Source organism: Lathamus discolor, chromosome 2 (assembly GCF_037157495.1).
Source record: "Lathamus discolor isolate bLatDis1 chromosome 2, bLatDis1.hap1, whole genome shotgun sequence".
Classification (NCBI taxonomy): domain Eukaryota; kingdom Metazoa; phylum Chordata; class Aves; order Psittaciformes; family Psittacidae; genus Lathamus; species Lathamus discolor.
In genome coordinates, this window is record NC_088885.1 from 105,957,556 (window position 1) to 105,977,686 (window position 20,131).

The following is a 20,131-nucleotide window of genomic DNA, read 5'->3' on the forward strand; positions in this document are numbered from 1 at the left end:
AAGGATGAGAAGGAGAGAATTAAGAACCGATTGTCCCAGAAACTGTATGGGCTAACTAAATTACCATGTGTTTGGGCCAGCAGGGCGGGGGACTCGTGGGGAGCAGCTGAGCGATTCTACATCCTCCTTGTAGGAAAAAGGTGGCCTACGCTGAGTACACGCTTATGTGAGCACATGCTTATGTGCTTATGCCACAGAGTAACCAGCCCGTAGTACTTGGAACACACCGTGTATCTGCCAAAGTGAGGCTTTTCCAACCGACTTGTTCTGGTGCACCCTTGGCATTGATTGGAGCAAAAGAGAGTCCAGGGGCGGAGTCAGTCAGCGTAGCATTTTTGGAAACGATGGTAGTAACACTTGAGTATTGAAATTTATTATTGTCTTTCAGCGCCGGCTGTGGGGTTGAGGGTTTCATTTGCAGTGACCTTTCTGAGCTAGGATAGAGATGCTTTAGTGGTTACCGTTAAGAAAATCACGAAACACCACTACTTGCTATCTCTGATGTGAACACAAAATTAACTGTTTCCTAGGGACTAGGCTAAGTTTAATTGGCTTGGGTATCCCATCTAACTTAACAGACCCTAAGTCTAGATATATTTTCTTTTATTGTTTATGTTCTAGGACACAGCCGATTTTGGGATGAGAGGGACGTAACGCTGCTGCCATATGTAGTTCACAAAAATAGTAGACACTTTGTTGAAAATAAAAGGCTTGAACCTTTTCCTTCTAAAATAAGTGACAAAACTTCATAGTGTGTAGTGCAAGGATCCACCTAATGCATTAAATTCCTAAGCTGCACTGTGGCACTGGATGCCACAAAGATAGCAAGGCTGGCAGTTTACTTAGCAAAACATTTTCTAGTCTCCATTTCAAGTCAGAAAACACCAGTAACAAACCCTGAAAGGTGAATTAACTAATGCCCAAAGTTTAAAAGTTTGTTTAAGATATTAAATGGTGAATTTTTATTTGAAGAAATCCTCGCCAAATGTTTGTTGGTACTTCTGCTGTTTTGTTTCTAAGCAACTTGTTTCTTCCACCCACGTCTCCTCTGTCCTCATGTAAGATTAGTTTCATTAAGCGCAACAACCCTAGAAACACGCAATGTAATTTGGAATAATACGGGAATTGCTCTGTATTCTTCCCGAATCTCAGTTTCTTCCTGGTTTTGGAAATTCCTGGGTTTTTTGTTGGTGCAATACTCAGCATAGCTTGAGGTGACTTCAGAACCTTCCCTAGAGGGTTTCTGTGCTGGGGCAGATGAGTAAACGTATGTCATAATAACAGCTTTAACTTTGGTAAATAAGAAAATCTACAGCTAACAAGGGCTTTGCATTCTAGGAAGCATCTCAAGACCATGATGAAAGTGTTTTCTGTGTTTTCCCTTGAAAGATGAAGTTTTAATTACTGAATTGGCCAACACTAGAACGGGTTATATGTTTTGCTGATACCAGATAGATACTATTCTGATGTAGAGCAGATGGTTTCCTCCCATGTGTCTCAGGGCTGCTGCAGTGCCTAGAGTTTTGTTGTGATTAGACTGCCACAGGGGCATTAGAAAGGTCTGTTTAAGTCATGTTTTAAAAACAGGGCAGTGTAAATGATAGTGTAGACGGCAGGATGCAGAAATATCTTCACTGAAGGTAACTGTACAAAATAATTATCACGGAGAAATACTGTTGCAAAGGGGGGGGAGGTGCTCTCCTCAATATTTTTCTAAGCAGGAGTATGTCCTCTTTATAAGTGGTGTCTGAGTGGCATTTGGAAAATAAGTGACTCCATCTGTCTCAGTAGAATTTCCCCACCCTTCTATTCATTCTGGTGGTAGAATATTAGTAAAAGGATCACCAAAGGCTGAACTTGAGAGGCTAAAATATCAACTCAATGAACTCTTGGTTTTTACAGATTCCTTCCAGCTGTGTGGCTTATGCAGGTAGAAGATTTAAAACAGAGCTAAAAGGCCAGGAAAGACTACAACTTAGAAAATCAGGGGCTGCAGCTAGACCCTTCAAAATACAGCTGCCTGTATGGCCTATAAACAGATGTCAGTGTTTCTCTTTATAATTCTACTAGTCTCTGACAGCTTTCTTATTACTGCTCTGAAGGTTTTCAAACCTTCCTTAACCTAGACCTTCCAGGAGCTTCCTCCTGTGAGCTGCTGGGTGATTTTGTTCACCTCCAACCAGGCTGAGGCTGCTCTCTGCCTTGCTGGATTAGACTCTCATTCATCTTTCGTAACTGGCAAGGTCTTTCATAACTTCTCATCTTTCATAACACTAAATGCTAGCCAGTGCCTCTCACACACCTTTCATAACCTACAGACACGCCAAGTGTTTAATCTCATCCACTTGGAGTAAGCCTGTCCTGGATGAACCTGAAATACTAGTGTTTCTCGGGCGCTTTGTCTGAGTGCTCTGAGCCCTGACCAGATTTATGTTGAGGTCAGACTTCCTTCCCTGAGACAGCGAATGCTCAGTGGAGTGGAAGCCCTGTTCCCTCTGACCTCAGAGCAGAAAACAGAACGTAGTCATGGATTTCCTTCTCTCCCAGGGTGTGAAGCCCTTATTGACTTAGGTGTAGCTCAGTTGGAGGTGATAGTCTCCTTCACTTCCTGTCCTGAACCACTGTGCAGTGTTTCGTCAGTGCAGCTGCTCTGCTTGCCACCCAGAGATCCCCATCAGGGTCTGCTTGGTCCATGCTGCAGAAAGCAGGGTCACTCAGGGGCAAAGCTGCTGCTGCAAGGGCTTTAATTATTGCCTCAGCCAACAGCTTTCGATTCTCTTCTCCAATAACAGTTGCACACTGCAGGAATAATGATGAAATTGGTTGTAGTTTTTGCAGAGGGAGGGTGACCTCTCTAGCTCGCTGGCCATCATGTGTGGCGACATGGCACCCCAGAGAGAACTGAGTCAGACAATGGGACACATTTCCAGAACAACCTTACAGACACTTGGGCCAAAGATCATGGCATTGAGTGGGTATATCACATCCCCTACCATGCACCAGCCTCTGGGAAAATCTCTTGGTCCTCCTATATCATCTCTCTCGAGCAGTAGGACGCCGTTTATTTTGATTTATTTTAGTTTTTGCACCAGAACAACCAACAAGTGGATAAAGCTGCTAAGATTGAAGTGGCTCAAATGGACTTAGATTGGCAACATAAGGGTGAGTTATTTTTGGCCTGGTGGGCCCATGACACTTCAGGCCATCAGGGCAGAGATGCAACATACAGATGGGCTTGTGATCAGGGGTAGTTGCAGCAGTGGAAGCAGAGCAACTGGCGACACAGAGGTAAACCCCTCTGGGCTGCTGCACTGTGGCAAGATACGTCTTCCAGTGTGGATCCTTGTCACTTCACGGGTTTGATGGATGATCTCTTGATAGGGAATTAAATGGGAGAGCAAGTGACTAGCAGCTTTAATAAAAACAGAGGGGGTTGGGGGAAGAAAAAGGAGGTAATCTTTTGGAATTATTAGCCTGAGTGCAAAAGAGCATTTCCTCAGCACAACAGCCAGAGGCTTGCTGTGCTGTTATTAAAGCACTTCAGTACGAGAGGAACCGCAGGTTCAGACCCCTGGTGCGTGTGCTTGGCTGAGGAGCCACTGGCGCGAGGCTACCATCTGCAGGCTTATGACTGAACGCCTCTAAGTCAGAATCCCACCTAGACCCTTGATGTTCTGCTGTTGCGTCATCTATCACTCGAGGTCGACCCAGGAAATGACAGTCTTGTTTAGAATGTGTGAGTTAAAGCCCTTCCTGAATCTTTGTTAGTGAAGACAGGCCGTCCTCATAGGAGAAGGAAAACTCCTATCTTCAAACCCGGGCAGATGGAGCTCGTCTAGCCGTGTTAGGTCTTCCATCTAAGAGAAGGACACTCTTACAAAACCTACGACCTGCGGACTTTGCTGTCACCGTCCTAGCTCGCTAGGCCGTGGCAGTTAAACCTCAGGTGTAAAGAGTGGGGCCAGTTCTGCGCACGCTGTGCCTCACCTAGAAACTCCACTGTGTGGGCTGGAAGGGCTTACTGACACTTGTCTGTATGGACGGGCAAGGGTCGAAACGGTAGGTGACAAGGTGCATGGGAAGCTGCAGATCCAACCTTGGATGTGGGCGGACCAGCGCATGGGTAGCTTGAGATTGTGCAGAAGATGACAGTCCTGGTCAGACACTTCCTGATTGCCTAAGCACCCTTGTTTTCCAACCAGATTTGCATATCCCACATGCCTTGGTCATGGTGCTTGTAGTAAGTGTGGTTAAAGCCCTTCCCAAGTCTTCGCTCGTGAAGCCAAGCCATCAATCAGTCAGTGGGAATTCATGCAGATGGTCTTTTTACCTAACATAGGATTATATTGGATAAGTCATATAAAATTGTTGTTTACTGTCTCTAGCCCTTTTCTCTGGAGCTTTTATCAGGATCTCATGGAGGATGAAGTTTGAGGTAACACAGATGGCAAGCTTTTTGCTTGTGCAAACTACTACAGTGTTGTAGTTTAGTGCAATCCTAGTGTTGCAGTGAGAGATTCTATAGCTGATAAAAGAGGATGTCTGGCCCAGATTTTTGTTTTGCCTTTTGGGTGTTCAAGAAGGGAAGGTAAACTGTAAGGAGATACTCTCTCTTCTTTTCTGTTTAGAAAAACTGTGCTGATCCTGCTTCTGCTTCATCAAACAGGAATTCCTAACACTGGCACCGTTTTTCATACTGTTTGCTAATGACTCATTATGACACAACACTTGATTAATGTACTAAGTGATGTATTAGATGTTTTTTGTGTTCCCTTTCTGTCACGCACAATCATATTGTGACCACGTTTCTTCTCTACATCCAGAAGGCCCAGGGATTGCTGCTTGAACACCCTCTGCGTTTCTCTTCCTGTCACAAGCTAACTCAAACATGCGGTGCAGGAGACTCCTTTTAGATCTGCCTTGGGGGTTGGTTCATGTGGAAGTTGAGATTTTTGGCTTCCAGGTCTGACAGGCACCTGTACTGGTAAAATCAGGTCCTTCAGTGTTTTCTGGAGTTTTCACACTGATTCTATCATCCTGACATCTATACCATCCTTGTAGCCATATCTTCCAGGAGGTATGGCTGAGAGCTTTCCTGGGGTGCAAATGCCTTTGAGTCTCCCCCAAGACATATTTTTCTTCTCTGTAGGAGGTTCTGTGCACAAGGTAAAACAGTTCCAAGCTGTTACTCTTTTTGCTAGACTTATGTCTGTGTGTGGTAAAGGTCTTTTTCCCCATCCTGGAAGGGAGAAGTGGCAGACTGTCTCTGCCATGTGCATGCCACTATTGTTTTTTGAACATTATCCACTGAAAATACTAAAAATAATACCCTCCCCCTGGAACCAAACTAGCATTATAACCTGATGTTTCTATTTCTGAAGGCGATACAGAACTTCTGTCAGCGTGAATGGCAGGGATCTCTGGAGCATAGTTAGGTTTAATAAATATTAGTTCTATTTGGTTTTGTCAGCTTTAAGATTAAATTGATTTCTTCTTACATATTTTAAGGAAATATTTCTTGTTTCTAATTCTGCAAACAGACATCTTTAATCAGGTCTTGTTGCTTTTCCTCTTGGTATGCAGGAAATGTTCATGTTTTGGACTGAATTCTGAACTTTTGCATTTAGCTGTCCTCTGTGGTTGTGCAAAGACTTAGGAAAGCCAAACGGCTTTTCTGTGTTTCAAGGAAGGCTCCTAGACACAAATAGGGTTATTACTACCTGACCGAAGCGCAAAAGAAGATGGAGAAAGGGCTTTTTTCCCTGTTTTGGCCATTGTGTTCCAGATTGTTCCTTGATTTTTCAAGTGGTATTTATCTCTGAGATTGGCAACACTGATTGTGCCAAAGAACATAACAGGCAGAAAAGACTGTATGAGCCTTAACATCTTCCACCCTGAAAGGCTCTCTGAAGTTGTTGCTGACACAGCTGCTGGATGGGATAAAAGAGATGAATTTGGGGCAAGTGCAAGTTTGATGTGTTTTTGCAAAGGCATGGAGATTTTCACTGGGGAATATTATTTCCTGGAAAATCTCATGAGGATGGTAGGTCTTTCTTAGGGTTGAAGGGACACATCCTGCCCTTTAATCTGTGTGGAAGAAAAGCTATGCTTGGAGTTATTGTAGCATTGCATCAAGTAATCCCGTGCTCATATATTTTCTGACAAAGTAAATTAATGATTTTGGTGAAAAGCACTATTTGTCACATTGCTGCTGTTTGGCAGTAAGTAGCAGGCTCGGCACATGGAATCGATGACATTTTCATTCATGTGTACCATCATGAAATGTGTCTCAGTTCACACCAAGCTAAGTTAAAAGCAAGAATGTGAGGAAAACAGAATGTGTTCAACAAACCAGCTAAGTAATTGTGTAGGGAAATGTTTCTGCTGTAATTGCTTACAGAGCAAAGTGGGTATCTTAGTGGCATTTCATATCTACTGCCACAGAGAAGTTTTCCAAAAATCATGTATTATCAGTATCTCTGCAAGATGAACATGTTTCCTAATCAAGTACACAAGAAGTCTTTTAGCATTTGTATAAACTGTGGGTTGTGCATGCATGCTGGCTAACATTATCTTTCGATTTTTGGATGCTTCAAAATCTAATGCCCAGTGTTACCCAGCCTTGGGCCATTTGTATCTTTAACTTGGAAGAATGGATGCTCAGTTTTTAAGTGGAGCCACTCAAAATCAGTGACCACTTTTGAAAATGTTTGATTGTAAAGTGTGTGATAAAACCTACAAGAGCTTCAGCTGTAACTTTTCCCAAGAGTTTGAGGATACCTTCCAGTACCTGAAGGGGGCCTATAGGGATGCTGGGGAGGGACTCTTTGTCAGGGACTGTAGTGACAGGACAAGGGGTAACGGGTTAAAACTTAAACAGGGGAAGTTTAAATTGGATATAAGGAGGAAATTCTTTCCTGTTAGGGTGGTGAGGCACTGGAATCGGTTGCCCAGGGAGGTTGTGAGTGCTCCATCCCTGGCGGTGTTCAAGGCCAGGTTGGATGAAGCCTTGGGTGGGATGGTTTAGTGTGAGGTGTCCCTGTCCATGGCAGGGGGGTTGGAACTAGATGATCTTGAGGTCCTTTCCAACCCTAACTATTCTATGATTCTATGATTCTATACGAGTAGGGTTTTTTTGGTGTCATTTGGATCAGCACTTATTTGATAAAATCTGAATCTTACATAAACTCCCTGTAGGTCTAGCTGCATAGTTGAGAAACCTGGCTGTTGTCTGCTTCCTCCATTTACCTTGAATTCCTGTGCCAGCTGTGGAAGGACAAAGAAAGGCTGCCTGGCTGTTTCTAGGCTAGAAACTGGGAATTCTTTTTTCCCTTTTAGTTCTGTTGGTTCGTTTCCCAACTTCTCTGTGTGTAATTTTCCAGCCTGTTACCAGTAGAACATCTTTTACCAGATGTTCTACTGGTAACAATTTTGAGTTCTGAAAATATTTAGGTCTCAAAAACTGCATAGCTGTTGCATTGTTGTCAGTTGATCTTCTTGTGGCTTTCTGTTGCTATGTTACTTGTAAGGTCCAGGCCCTCATGAGAGCAGGGTGCTTTCTTCCTGCATGTATGCCCTCCAGCCTGGTCTGTCAAAAATACCCGCAAAATACAAAACCCAAAGGGAAAACCCAACAAGTAGTAGTAACGCCAAGTATCACAAACACCAAGGATACACTGGATAGCACCGTTACCAGGCATGCTGTTACCTCCTGACCTGGTGGATGTTACTTGAAGAGCCTATACTGTGGCTTCTGTTGTGATGGAGTGGGGAGATTGATCATTGAATCACAGAACAGTTTGGGTTGGAAGGAACCTTGAAAGGTCATATAGTTCCAACCCCCTTTGCAATGAGCAGGGACATCTTCAACTCCATCAGGTTGCCCAGAACCACATCCAGCCTGGCCCTGAATGTCTCCAGGGATGGGGCATCCATCACCTCTCTTGGCAATCTGTGCCAGTTAATTTACTACCCTCATCGCAAAGAATATTTTCCTCGCATCCAGCCTGAATCTCCTCTCTTTTAGTTTAAAACCATTACTCCTCATTCTAATGCAACAGGCCCAGATGCAGAATATGCTTTTGTAGAGACATGTAACATGTTGGGTGTTGATGGACAGCCGTATCCATGCGGATCTCTGATGGGCAGCATTCTCAGTCCCATGCATTTGGTATCTGCTAGCCACAGGAAATCGCAGATTTCCGCAGTGGCAGTTTAAGAGACAGCCCGAGACGGGGTGTTTCTGCGCTGGCCCCAGAGGCTGAGGTGCACAGGCACAGTAGAGCCGATTCGGGAGCACGCACAGCACGGTGCAGGCCGGCTGGGACAGTCCTACCTCAAGGGAGAGAAAACACGCAGGGCGGGCCGCGGTGCGGGCCCTTCGCCGCCGCAGCAGTGTCCGCCCGGGGGCGCTCGCTGCTCAGGCACCTCCCGCGCTGCCCCGGAGTGCGGGGAGGAGACCCGCCCGGCGGGGCGCTGCCGCCGCAGGGTACGGGCGGAGCGGTCGGTGCTCCGCTGGCTGCCGTTTCCTTGGCAACGGGGGGGGCCGTGGCGGTGGGGTAGCCAGGGCCCTTGTCCGAGAGCAGTCGCTCGCCCGTGACGTGCACTGATCAGAGCCTATCCGGATGGGCTGTGGTTGCCTAGGCGCCTGCTTGAGAGCCGTGAGGCGGCAGGCGGTGATTCCGCCAGCTTGGTGGGGACCTTTTACGGCTGGGTCCCGCGGGGCGGTGGGTGCGTTCGAAAGGGCGCAAGCAGGCCTCAGCCCCTCCGGGCGCCCATGGCCGTGCCCTCCGTCCACAGGTGCCTGCAAGTGAGTGGGACCCGGATCGCGGCCGCACCGCGGGGCAGCCTCCCCTTCGCCGGGCACGCCCTGGCCGGCCTGTCTCGGACTGGCCTGGCCTGCCCTGGAGAGGGCACGAGAATGCTCGGGCACGGCGGGTCTGGGCTCGGCTATGTTTGCCGTTGCCTTCGCGTGCAGAGCTCACGCTTACAGTAGCTTAAACGCTTTGTCGTTGGTAGTCTTCCTTCTGTTGGCCGAGTACCGGTCGGTAGCATCGGTTGTTAGGCTCGTTAGGCTGCAGGTTAGGGCAGTGAAGCCGGTTGTGTTTGGGTCGCAGATGAAGTGACAGGTGCTGCTGGACGAGGTTCAGCCACTGTGCAGGCAAGAAATTCTGCTAGTGCGGCTCAGTCTTTTGGCTTCTGTGAGGTCAAAAAGAGATGATGTTTAGAAATGTAATTGAAACTTGTAAGTTGTGTCTCTTTATGATTTTTTTAGTACAAAACCAGTTAGCCTTATCACTCACTAATGATGGTAGAGCGGTAGATGTGGTTTTTCTTGATTTCAGTAAGGCTTTTGATACTGTCTCCCACAGCATCCTCATAGATAAGCTGAGGAAGTGTGGGCTTGACGATCAAGTAGTGAGGTGGATCGAGAACTGGTTGAAAGGAAGAAGGCAGAGAGTTGTGGTCAATGGCGCAGAATCTAGCTGGAGGTCTGTGACTAGTGGAGTTCCTCAGGGGTCGGTGCTGGGACCGGTGCTGTTTAATATTTTCATCAATGACCTGGATGAGGGAACTGAGTGCACCCTCAGCAAGTTTGCTGATGACACAAAACTGGGAGGAGTGGCTGACACACCAGAGGACTGTGCTGCCATTCAGCGAGACCTGGACAGGCTGGAGAGTTGGGCGGGGAGAAACTTGATGAAATTTAACAAGGGCAAGTGTAGAGTCTTGCATCTGGGGAAGAACAACCCCATGTACCAGTACAGGTTGGGGGTTGACCTGCTGGAAAGTAGTGAAGGGGAAAGGGACCTGGGGGTCCTGGTTGATAGGAGGATGACCATGAGCCAGCAATGTGCTCTTGTGGCCAAGAAGGCAAATGGCATCTTAGGGTGCATTAGAAAGGGAGTGGTTAGTAGGTCAAGAGAGGTTCTCCTCCCCCTCTACTCAGCCTTGGTGAGGCCGCATCTGGAATATTGCGTCCAGTTCTGGGCCCCTCTGTTCAAGAAGGACAGGGAATTGCTTGAAGGAGTCCAGCGCAGAGCCACAAAGATGATTAAGGGAGTGGAACATCTCCCTTATGAGGAGAGGCTGAGGGAGCTGGGTCTCTTTAGCTTGGAGAAGAGGAGACTGAGGGGTGACCTCATCAATGTTTACAAATATGTAAAGGGTAGGTGTCAGGATGATGGAGCTAGGCTTTTTTCAGTGATATCCAGTGATAGGACAAGGGGCAATGGGTGTAAACTGGAGCATAGGAAGTTCCACGTTAACATCAGGAAGAACTTCTTTACTGTAAGAGTGACAGAGCACTGGAACAGGTTGCCCAGGGGGGTTGTGGAGTCTCCTACACTGGAGATATTCAAGGCCCGCCTGGACAAGTTCCTGTGTGATGTACTGTAGGTTACCCTGCTCTTGCAGGGGGGTTGGACTAGATGATCTTTTTAGGTCCCTTCCAACCCTTGGGATTCTGTGATTCTGTAATAGCGCACTGAGATCACAGACTCTCATGCAGATCAATAATGGTCAACTATTTCCTTACATTCACTCATGCAGATCAATAAATTGCAAAGTTGCATTAGAAGCATTTAATACATATGTTAAAGCAGCTGTGTCTTAGTCAGTTCTTCCTGATGTTTGAAGCCAATTACTTTTTATGCTATTTTCCTTTATATATTTCTATAGTTTAAGATATTCATAATGAAGCTTAAGAGAGATAATTTTAACCTGAAATATTATCAGCTTAATTAATACCTGATCAGAAAATGTCTTATTTTTCTTTTTAAAATTCTCTTCCTTTTCAGCTCAATGATGAAAATGAACAGTTAGTCAAGAAGTTGAAAAAACTGCATGTGAAAAATAAGGAGCTAGAAAAGAATCTGGGTCAGATCCAAGAAAACCTGCATCTGCAGCGGTTAATACGTGACTATGGCACACGCAGAGAGTAAGAATTGTTCTTTCTGTGTCAAAAGAAATAAGTATTTCAGGATTTTTTATCTTGATACTCTTCAGATGAATGAGGCTGCACCTGGTCTGTGTATTCTGAGGGGCTGTCTGTGAACAGGATGGTGGAGATGGAGGATGCTGGAGGCATGTAAAGGAGCAAAGGATGGCTGGGGCAACTTGTAAAAATTCATTGTTGTAGTGAAAGAAACAGTTTTAATGTCAGTAAGCTATATCCCTGCTTAGCCAACATGCTGTCTCTGTCTGACTCCAGAGTTTTAGACTGTTTTTATACCAAACAGTAGTTAAAGTGCATCAATACTGTTTAAAAGATTTGGAAACCAGGAGCTTAGGACTTGAAAAAATATAGTGCTAGTGTTCTGGTGAGCATCCTCCCAGGATTTGAGTACCTGTTTGCACAACTTTGAAGTTTAAATTTTGGTGTGTTTGTGGTTCTGTGTTAAAACTTGTATTCTAAAATCAAGCTGAAAAGTAGTTTTGGCTTTTTCAGTCTCTTTGATCCAATTAAAATTGTAAAATGTGATTTTATTAAGCTGTTTTGTTTATTTCAATCAAGTGTCCAAGTTCAAACAGAAACCCATTTATGGCACAAGGGTGAATACAGGAAGGATCTTATTCTAGAGGGTGGCAGTGTCAGGTGAGTTCTTGGAAAACTGCTTCTTCACAGAGGTAAATATTCTCCATAGGGTAGAATATTTTTTCATGGTTGTCAACTGAATTTTTGTTAACTGTTATGGAAGCGGCTTTCAGCCTTTGAAACAACAGAAGAATATTTTATTTACATTTTAAAAGGAAATAATATATCTTAGATTAAACTTCAAACTGGGAGTAAACAAAGAACAATATATATTTCTTTCTCAACTCCTTCGTTTCAAAAATTTGAATGAGCCAAGGAAGCTCTGTAGTGTGTGTGCACACGTGATCTTTTCTGTAGATTTTTAACCTAATAATTTCTTTCTCTATTTTGAGGGAGATTTCTTAGCTCATTTGTTTTTATAGCTCAGTTTTATGTATATATAAAATTTATAGGATGGTGCTATTTTCAAAATAAGCTAGGTAAGTGATTCTAGTTTTCAGTCTACTTGATTTTTAGAAGTGAGCCACTACTTACCGTTGTTTGCCTATTAGCGCTAGAAATAAGCTTTCTTAACAGCTTTTTTGATGCAAGAGATACTTTTTTGCTTTGAGAAAATACATATTGAAACATTTTAACAACTGGCCATGCTTGATTTTGAAATAAAGAGGCTGCTCTGTTCCTTAGAAAGTTACTTTGTGTCAACTTAAGAAATGGGCTGTGACTTAAGAGGATAGGCAGTCCCTACTGCTTTTGATTTCAAGCGCTCTGTTTTTAGGGTTTTCTTTAGGTGGTTGTAGAAGGCCCTTCCCCCCCCCCTTTTTTTTTTTAATTTATTATTTTTTTACTTTTTTTTTTTTACAGTATGCCTGGCTCTCTTTGCAAACCTGCATAGGAAGGCTGGGTGTTTAGCTGCGGGCTTGAACTGAGTGCCTAACTAGATGCTTATGTGGGAGAAATCTAAGTTTCTCTTTGAATCTAGTGCTGGACCTGCTTTGTATAAGGTTGCACTTGGATAACCTGACTTAGCTTTTTCTTCCAGCACTTATTTGTTTGTGATTTTACAAAGCTGTTCTGTACTATTCTGTATTACCATCCTGGTTGTGGTGTGTAGTCATGACCTAGTATGAATGCCTCATAAAATAGGGAAAATATCATGCTCATCAGTTACATTACGGGCCTGATGCACGCCATAGAATGTGGTAGCAAATTATTGTAGCAGAACTTGATGCAACATATTATCAAAGGGAAAGACAATATCCCAAAGTTGTTTATTTTACGTTGATTTTACCCCCTCGCACTCATTTTCTTTTACATTTATTTCACTCATATCCTCACACTCACACAGAAGCAATGAGATGTTTTGTGCAACACAGAGAGCTGGGGATGCTGCCTCATGAATCCTCATCATGAGTTCTTGTTTGGTGGTGTTGTGGTTTAAGCAAGAAATTAGGCTCTGAACAAACTCCTTTATATCCTTTAGGAGTGGTCTTTTGCTATTGCTGCTATGCTAACAGGGAGAGGAATGATAAATGTGACATGCCGCAAAGTCATTGCCACCCCTCCTGTCATTAGTGTACAGGTCTTCCATCAACAAGTTATTTGTACCGAGGTTTAATCAGAGTGTGGCCATGTGGGCTGGACAGAAACAAAAGGGTCCTCAGTCTGTCTGAGTGAAAGGGATTCTTTGCCATCATACAGACCATTCTTTTCAACTCTTGCTTTGCTGACTTTTTTTCTGGTGCTTTCTCTTTCTGTATTGCTGGTGGCATTTCATTCACACCCATCTTAAATATTTCTGTTACAAGCTGCTACAGTACAGCTGCAATCCAAGTAATCTCTATAGGCCCTCTAATGCTTTTGTCATAAAGGATGCACGTTTTTATTGGCTTATGTATTTTATTGCAATTTACACATTTCTTCTGTTTTAGTCTACTTCAAATGTATAATGAGCTACAGAAATGTTACATTAAAGAAATCAAAACAAACCAGGAGCAAAGGGAAGCAATTAACAATCTCACTGTAAGTAGAATTTGTAGGAAATGTTATCGAGTAAGCTAAACTTAAGCTTTTAGGGAAACTGGAAAATAATTCTTAACAGTTGTAAAATGAGACCATGTTTTTCTTTATAATATTTCTTTATTTCTTGTGTCATTGAGATAATGGAAAGTAGTCTATAGTGTCCTTCGAGACTGAACTCTGTTACTGGTCTGTAACTGACAGCTGTGTCACCTTTTCTTGCTTTTTTCTTTACTTATCTACCTGCCCTTTCTTCTAACTGTATATGCATCTTCTGACCTCTTTTGTACCAGCCCTGATATTTTTCTGTGTTTCATAAGCTGATTTATCTTAGAAATCCATCATTAAGCTAACCAAATGAAGGCGAATAGTCTTCTGTTAGGTAGCAAGATCTGTTGGCTTCATAGAGACTAGCATCGTAACTGGAGCAGAGGTAGGGCGGTGTGGCTAAGAGTGGTTCAAGAAGCTTCAAGTGGGTATTGCCTCTTTAGGCATCGATGGAGCACTACAGCTGACCAGTCTAATTTCCTCTGGGGAGGCTGGAACATGTGCTTTATTTGTTTGTAAATTAATATTCATTAATGTAATACATTATGATATATATATGTATTATAACATATAATAATATATATAATCATATATTATGATAATAATATATTATCATAATATATAATAATATATAATACATATTAATACACAATGAATTAATAATTTGGATTACGTGTACTTTTTCTTAGAAGTTGGCAGTTGCTGCCATAAAAGTACACTTTATCATGCGGAAAAGTTCAGCATCTTTGTGCATGTACATTTGTATTGCCTTGCAGGCATATGCTCAGCATCAGATTCTTCTAAAATGCTTTTATGTATGCAAAGCTTCACTTGCTGTGTTTTTTTCCTCCTTTCAGACCCTTTGGATGAATGTAGTTTTAAGACAGCAATTAAAAGCTCTAGGTTTGCATTTGGGCCATGTTTCCAGTTGTATTCAGTTGAACCGTGTTTGTTCTATGCATTTTAAAAAATTTTTAGTTTCTTGACAGATTAAAATTCATGAGCTAGAGCAGAATCTTCGAGAGCAGAAGCAAAGAATTGAGCAACTAGAACGTAAAAAGGTTTCTTGGAAAGCTAGTGCTGTTTCTGGAAAAAGAGGTCGAACTCCAGAAGGAGAAGTAGCATCTCCCAGGGACATTTCTAAAAAGAAGGAACCTTATTGCAGTAAATGTTTAGGTAATGGTACAGTTAATTCTGATGATGTTCCTTCCATTATGCCTGTCAAAGATGCATTTTGCTTCTGATCCAGAGGCATGCACACCAGGGGATTTCTTCTGCTTTAACCAGCTGTATCTAAAATGTTTTTCATTTTTGAAAACCTGCTGTGTAAAAATAGCATCTCATAAGTAATATCCTCTCTATGGATCCAGCCCTGCATTTGTTTGTGATAAAAATAAGTGTTTGCTGTTTTTCTCTTTTTCTGAAATTGGTATGTTGGTGTAATCGTGGGTGGGAGTGCATGGCTCTATTTAGTACTATTTGTTATTTATTCTAGTAAGCTGTATCTGTGCAGATCTCCTAGTGATAACGTTTGCTGTTCCCTTCTTTGGTTTTCAGACACTGATACACAAAAGAATCTGGTTTTAGCCTTAAAATCTGGGATAAACCCAGACAATGCTGGTTTGAACATACTCTTCCTCACATAAGTAAATCCACAAGTTAAGGTGCAATTCTGTTCTACTTCAAAGCATAAAAAAGAGATAGAAGAGATGGTATAATGTAGGCATAATTTTCAGGAAGTGTGCTGTCAGCAAGAGCTAATGTGACCCTCTCATAAGTCAGGAAAAGTAATTGAGGCACATGATGTATGTTTTGTGTATTTTTAAAGTAGAATAATGCCACATTCTAAGAATCTGGCAGATTCAGATCTTCCGATTGACAGATCCTGTTACCTTTCATAGTACCTGGGAGCGTGTTGGGCCGATTCTTAAGGATAAATCGCTTTTTGAAGAAGGTACTTTAAAAAGCTGAACCATAATTTTCTAATACAAAATGTAGGCAGCTCTTTAGCTCTAATATGATTCATATGAGGGGGAGGTTGACTGTAATGGTTGAAGTCTATATTTTTTTATTTGAATATAGAGCTATTGTTGAAGGAGATTAAAAAGCTGAAGAAAGAAAAAGAGAAGTTGTCTACAGAAAGGAGAGCACTAAAAAATCAATTAGCTGTATTAGACAAGGTAATTTATTTTGGGACAAATTTAAGAATGGGTGATTTTTAAAAAGAACCCAACTTTTCTGCCTGAACTGAAACCTATCTTTAGGCTGAACATATGTTGTTATCAAGCAAAATGCATGAATTTGTAACATTCTGAGAAAGAAATGAAAATTAATGACTCCTTGAAGCATTAATGTCCTACAGTACTGTTTGGCTAAGGAAGAGGAATAGTGTAATATTTTTGGTTTTGTTGTGTTTTAAACAGGTGTGTATTTTCATAGGGATTTTTTTATTTATTTATTTTTAGTGTTTGGACAATTTGGCTCCTTCATTACCGATCAGTTGCCTCAGGTCATTACAACATTCAAATTACAACTCTTAGTAACAGGCTTAATTCCTTACAGCAGACATTTGCAGAGATAATAAAAATATTTTTTGAATGATCACTTTTGAATGATCTCCTCTTTCATGATGTCAGTGAGAGGAAAGCTATTTTCTTACTTAAACATATCAAAGATATGTCTCTGTTAAAACTGTAAGCTTAAGGAGGGCAGAGGGGAGTGCTTTGAAAAGGAACAATACGAGAAAGTGAAACCATGTAGGCTGACGTGAAGTTCAACAGGATTTAGATTTTATGGCTTATTGGACTGTCTCTTTATAGTCTGTGTACCCTTACATACTGCTCTTTTTCATTCCCTCCTTTGTTGTAAATTGTTTTTGTCTGAGACAGTTGAACCTATTGGATGGTGTTATCAATTTTAGACTGTTTAATGCATAATCAATCTTACCCTTTTGATAATGTAAATCAAACTTTTTCACATAGTGTAACCATAAATAATAGATCCTATTCTGAAATAATATATTCATTAACAAAATGTAGTTGTACTTCAAGTTCTAAATGAATTCTAAATACTAGCAAGTTACAAACCAGTTAAGGTCTAAAAATACTTTCTATCTTTCTAGATCTAAATATGGTATCCACTTTTAAATCTTAAAACTATTTAGTACTGTCTTCTTCAGATGCTAACATCCTCATCGTTAGTTTAATAGCCTCGTCTCTCTCCTTGCTTGTTGTCCCTTTTGTATAATATTGCAACTTTCAGATCTTCAGAGTTACTGTTGTGTTATCTGCTACTGGCTGACTTCAGCACATGTAGCTATAGTTTTGCAGAGATGAGTTAGACACGATTCCTTTGTCATTTTGGACTGTCATTTGGACTGCCATTTTGTAGCTTTCTGATAAAATAGCATGCTTTTTGTTCTCTTAATTAACCTTTCCTATTATTTGGCTGTATTTCAGGCTCTAAAATAACTTGAATTCTGCTTGTATCGTGTGTTCAGGGCAGTTTTAAATTATCACGTAAGGTCAGAGTTGATTGCTGTATCTTGTCATAGCTGTGTTTGCACAACTCAACCATATATTAATAAAGATACAGAAAGTGTCTTTGAACTTGGGAACAACTGAAATGCTGACTAGTTGTTACTGAGAATGCCTTTCAAAGAAACTTTAAAGTGACTGTTTTTGGGTCTTTCTAGGATTTTTTTGAAGAGGTAGAAGATCTAAAGCATGCTGTACAGGAATCTGTGAAACTGAATAATCAGTATGAAAAGTGCTTGAAACAAATAAGTGTGATGTATGGACTTCCTTTTACAACACATTTCTAACTACTGATTAATGGCAAGTAGATTTTCGACAGTTTTCTATACTTACTGCAACATTTAAACCCACCATGGCTTATGTAATATCACATTTTGATAATATTATGGATTCAGTAATATGATCTTGATATGACAAGCTGCTCTGGAGTGTTTTTGTATTTTATGCCTTTGATTTTTTGCTTATGTGGTTTTAAAATAAACTGTGGTCTGTATAACTTCAATCAAGTTTCAAAACCTCTCTCTTTCACACGTGTAGAATGTGTCCATTGCCGGAGTTGTTGTGGGTGTTTATGGCAATATGATAAAATCTTAGTATTTTTTTTTGGAGAATTGCCCAATTTGTCCTTTTTTATAAACTATATACGATCAGAGTAGATGTGTAGATTTGGCAGTCTTTATGAATTTCAGCTGTAAGGATGTGCCAGTGCAGACACAAATTAATTCTGTCTTTAAATTATTACAAACTTAGGGATTTCCTAGAAGATTTCTTAAAAGATTTCTTAAAAGTTTTCTTAAAAGATCTTTTCAAAAAGAGCTCTTAAAAAAGAGCTCTTAAAAGGCATTTCTTAAAAGAAAAATGCTAAATCCCTGCTTGGAGATTTTCTTTAATCACAAAAATAGGTTAAAATTTGTGGATGAAGGAAAGATTTATGGATTAGAATTGGAAAGTGTGTTCAGGAAGATGAGACGGAGTTGTCTTACAGTACCAAAATAAGAATTTATCAGAAGCCCTTATTTTATTAAAGAGTGAGGTATTTGAAGTGCTGAAACAGGAATGCAGAGTCACAGTTCACAAGGTAGAAATGTCACATTACTTTAAAGAATGAACTTGGAATGATAAGAGACAGTTTCTAGGTGCAAGTGTACCCTGCAGAAGGGAAACCTTGTGAGATTTGAACCTAAACTTGTTTGTTACTGTATTTTGCAAAAGTTTGACATAGTCCCATTATAGAACTATATTTGCCTGGAAGTTGTAAACCTGTACCTTTGTGACATTGTGATGGGAGAATTGAGGGAAAACTTTATTGTGGGTTTAGAAATACTAAGCTTGCTTATAACCCAGTACAGCTTCTTTAGCTTACTAAAAATACTTGCATGCTCATTACGGATAGGACTAGAACTAGGAGCAGGATTAGGACTCTTGTATCCCACTCTGTTTGTTAGGACAGGTTTATGTAGCTGCAAGTTAATGAGTAAATGGGCCTCAAAGCATATGAGGTGTTCAGAGTTGCATATTCACTAAGTAAGAGTGAGGGTAAAGCTCCAGATGTACTTGCTTCCTGGTCTGGGTATAGACCATTTTGTCAGTTTTCCCTTGGTTCATTCTTGCCTCACTTATAAATTAAAACTGGATAATGTTCTGAACAGAGATGGGAAAGGGAAGGAGGAGGAGTGATGCAAGTCTGTGTTGCCAGTAAACTTGGCAGATGAGAATCAACAGAGTAGTGTGTATGCTGCAAGTATTTTTAAATGCAAAAATATATCTAGTATTTGATAGTAAGCAAAATAAACATAAGTGATGGAGGAGAAAAGTACCAAACCTTTTTATTTTGGGCACTAGTCACTTGAGTATTTTTTCCCCACTGTTTTGTGGTATATAAATTTATACTTCTAGTGTGTTTAAACTTTGGTGACATTGTTAAATCAATCAGTAATGGTGCACAGGCACCTATTTTTAAATACAGGTAAGGATGAGCTGAAGGTTATTTCTCCCCTGCCTAAAGAATGTATGTACTGACTGAATACAAATTGTGACTAGCAGACTTTCGCTGTTTGCCATTACAGAGTATTTTCTCTGCCCAAACAATTTAAAATAATATGTTGAAGATATTGATCTCAGCTTTGTGATGAGCTTTTAAAACTTCTAAAAATCAGCTTTGAGTCAGGCCACTGCCACGTATTTAGAACAAGAAGCAGTGTGAAATCTTTCAGGCTCTTCTCATAACTGAGATCCTCAAGCTCTAGTAAGAAAACAGGTTCTAGTCTAACCTTAGTAATCAACCTGTGCGAGCAGGAGGAGTAGCAATGTATTGTGTGGTGACATGCTGAACCACAGCTCCATCTTGCAGTGTGCATGCAGTCTGACAGCATTGTTTCTGACCTTGCCATGATGCGTGAGAGGATGTGAGTCTCTGGTCTTTGGGTACCCGTATGGAAGGTTTGGATTACAACTGCGTGTGCTTGGTTTCTGTTTAAACTGCGTGTATGTTGATGTACAGCCACAATCCTGAGAAAAGGGGTCAGCTGGGATACGAGCAGTGCCGGGCTGGCAAGTGGCAGAGAGAGGTAGGCAGGGATTTCTGTCAGCCAGAAGTAAATGTTTTTCAACTCATTCTGCATCACTGACTTTCTGTGGTTTCATTTTCATTTTTTATCTCTGCTTTTTTTTTTCACCATCAGGAAAGCTGTAAACATGGGGTGCAGACGGGAGACCTCTGGTGTCTTCCACATCTGTGGCACAACTCCCAAAATAGTAACAGCTATGTAGCAGAAAGACTGGGGCAGGGAATGTGTGTAGAAATGACTGGCTCTGTGCTTTTGATTGTGCCAGTCGCTGTTTGTGACTTCTGAAAATGACAGTTTTGCCTTGAAGATATTTTTATTTTCTATTAATTGCAGGTTTTGGGTTTGGTTTTTTGCATTTGATGGAATCATTTTGCTTCGGAAGATCTGTTATAGTTTTTTTTTTCCTCCCCACTGATCTGTAGCACTGG

At 41.5% G+C, this 20,131-nt stretch overlaps 1 protein-coding gene across 6 annotated transcripts in view; it reads left to right on the forward strand.

Moving 5' to 3' along the window:
* Positions 1-20,131, forward strand: part of MPPE1 (metallophosphoesterase 1) — a 47,264-nt gene that overhangs the window by 631 nt on the left and 26,502 nt on the right. For 5 of the 6 annotated variants that reach the window (XR_010610134.1, XR_010610133.1, XM_065667977.1 and 2 more), the window contains exon 2: positions 10,800-10,939. The gene's annotated coding sequence lies outside the window, so the exon portion shown is untranslated. Of the gene's footprint in view, positions 1-10,799; positions 10,940-11,576; positions 11,597-20,131 lie in introns of those variants that run through there. The other variant, XM_065667975.1, reaches the window with a different exon arrangement.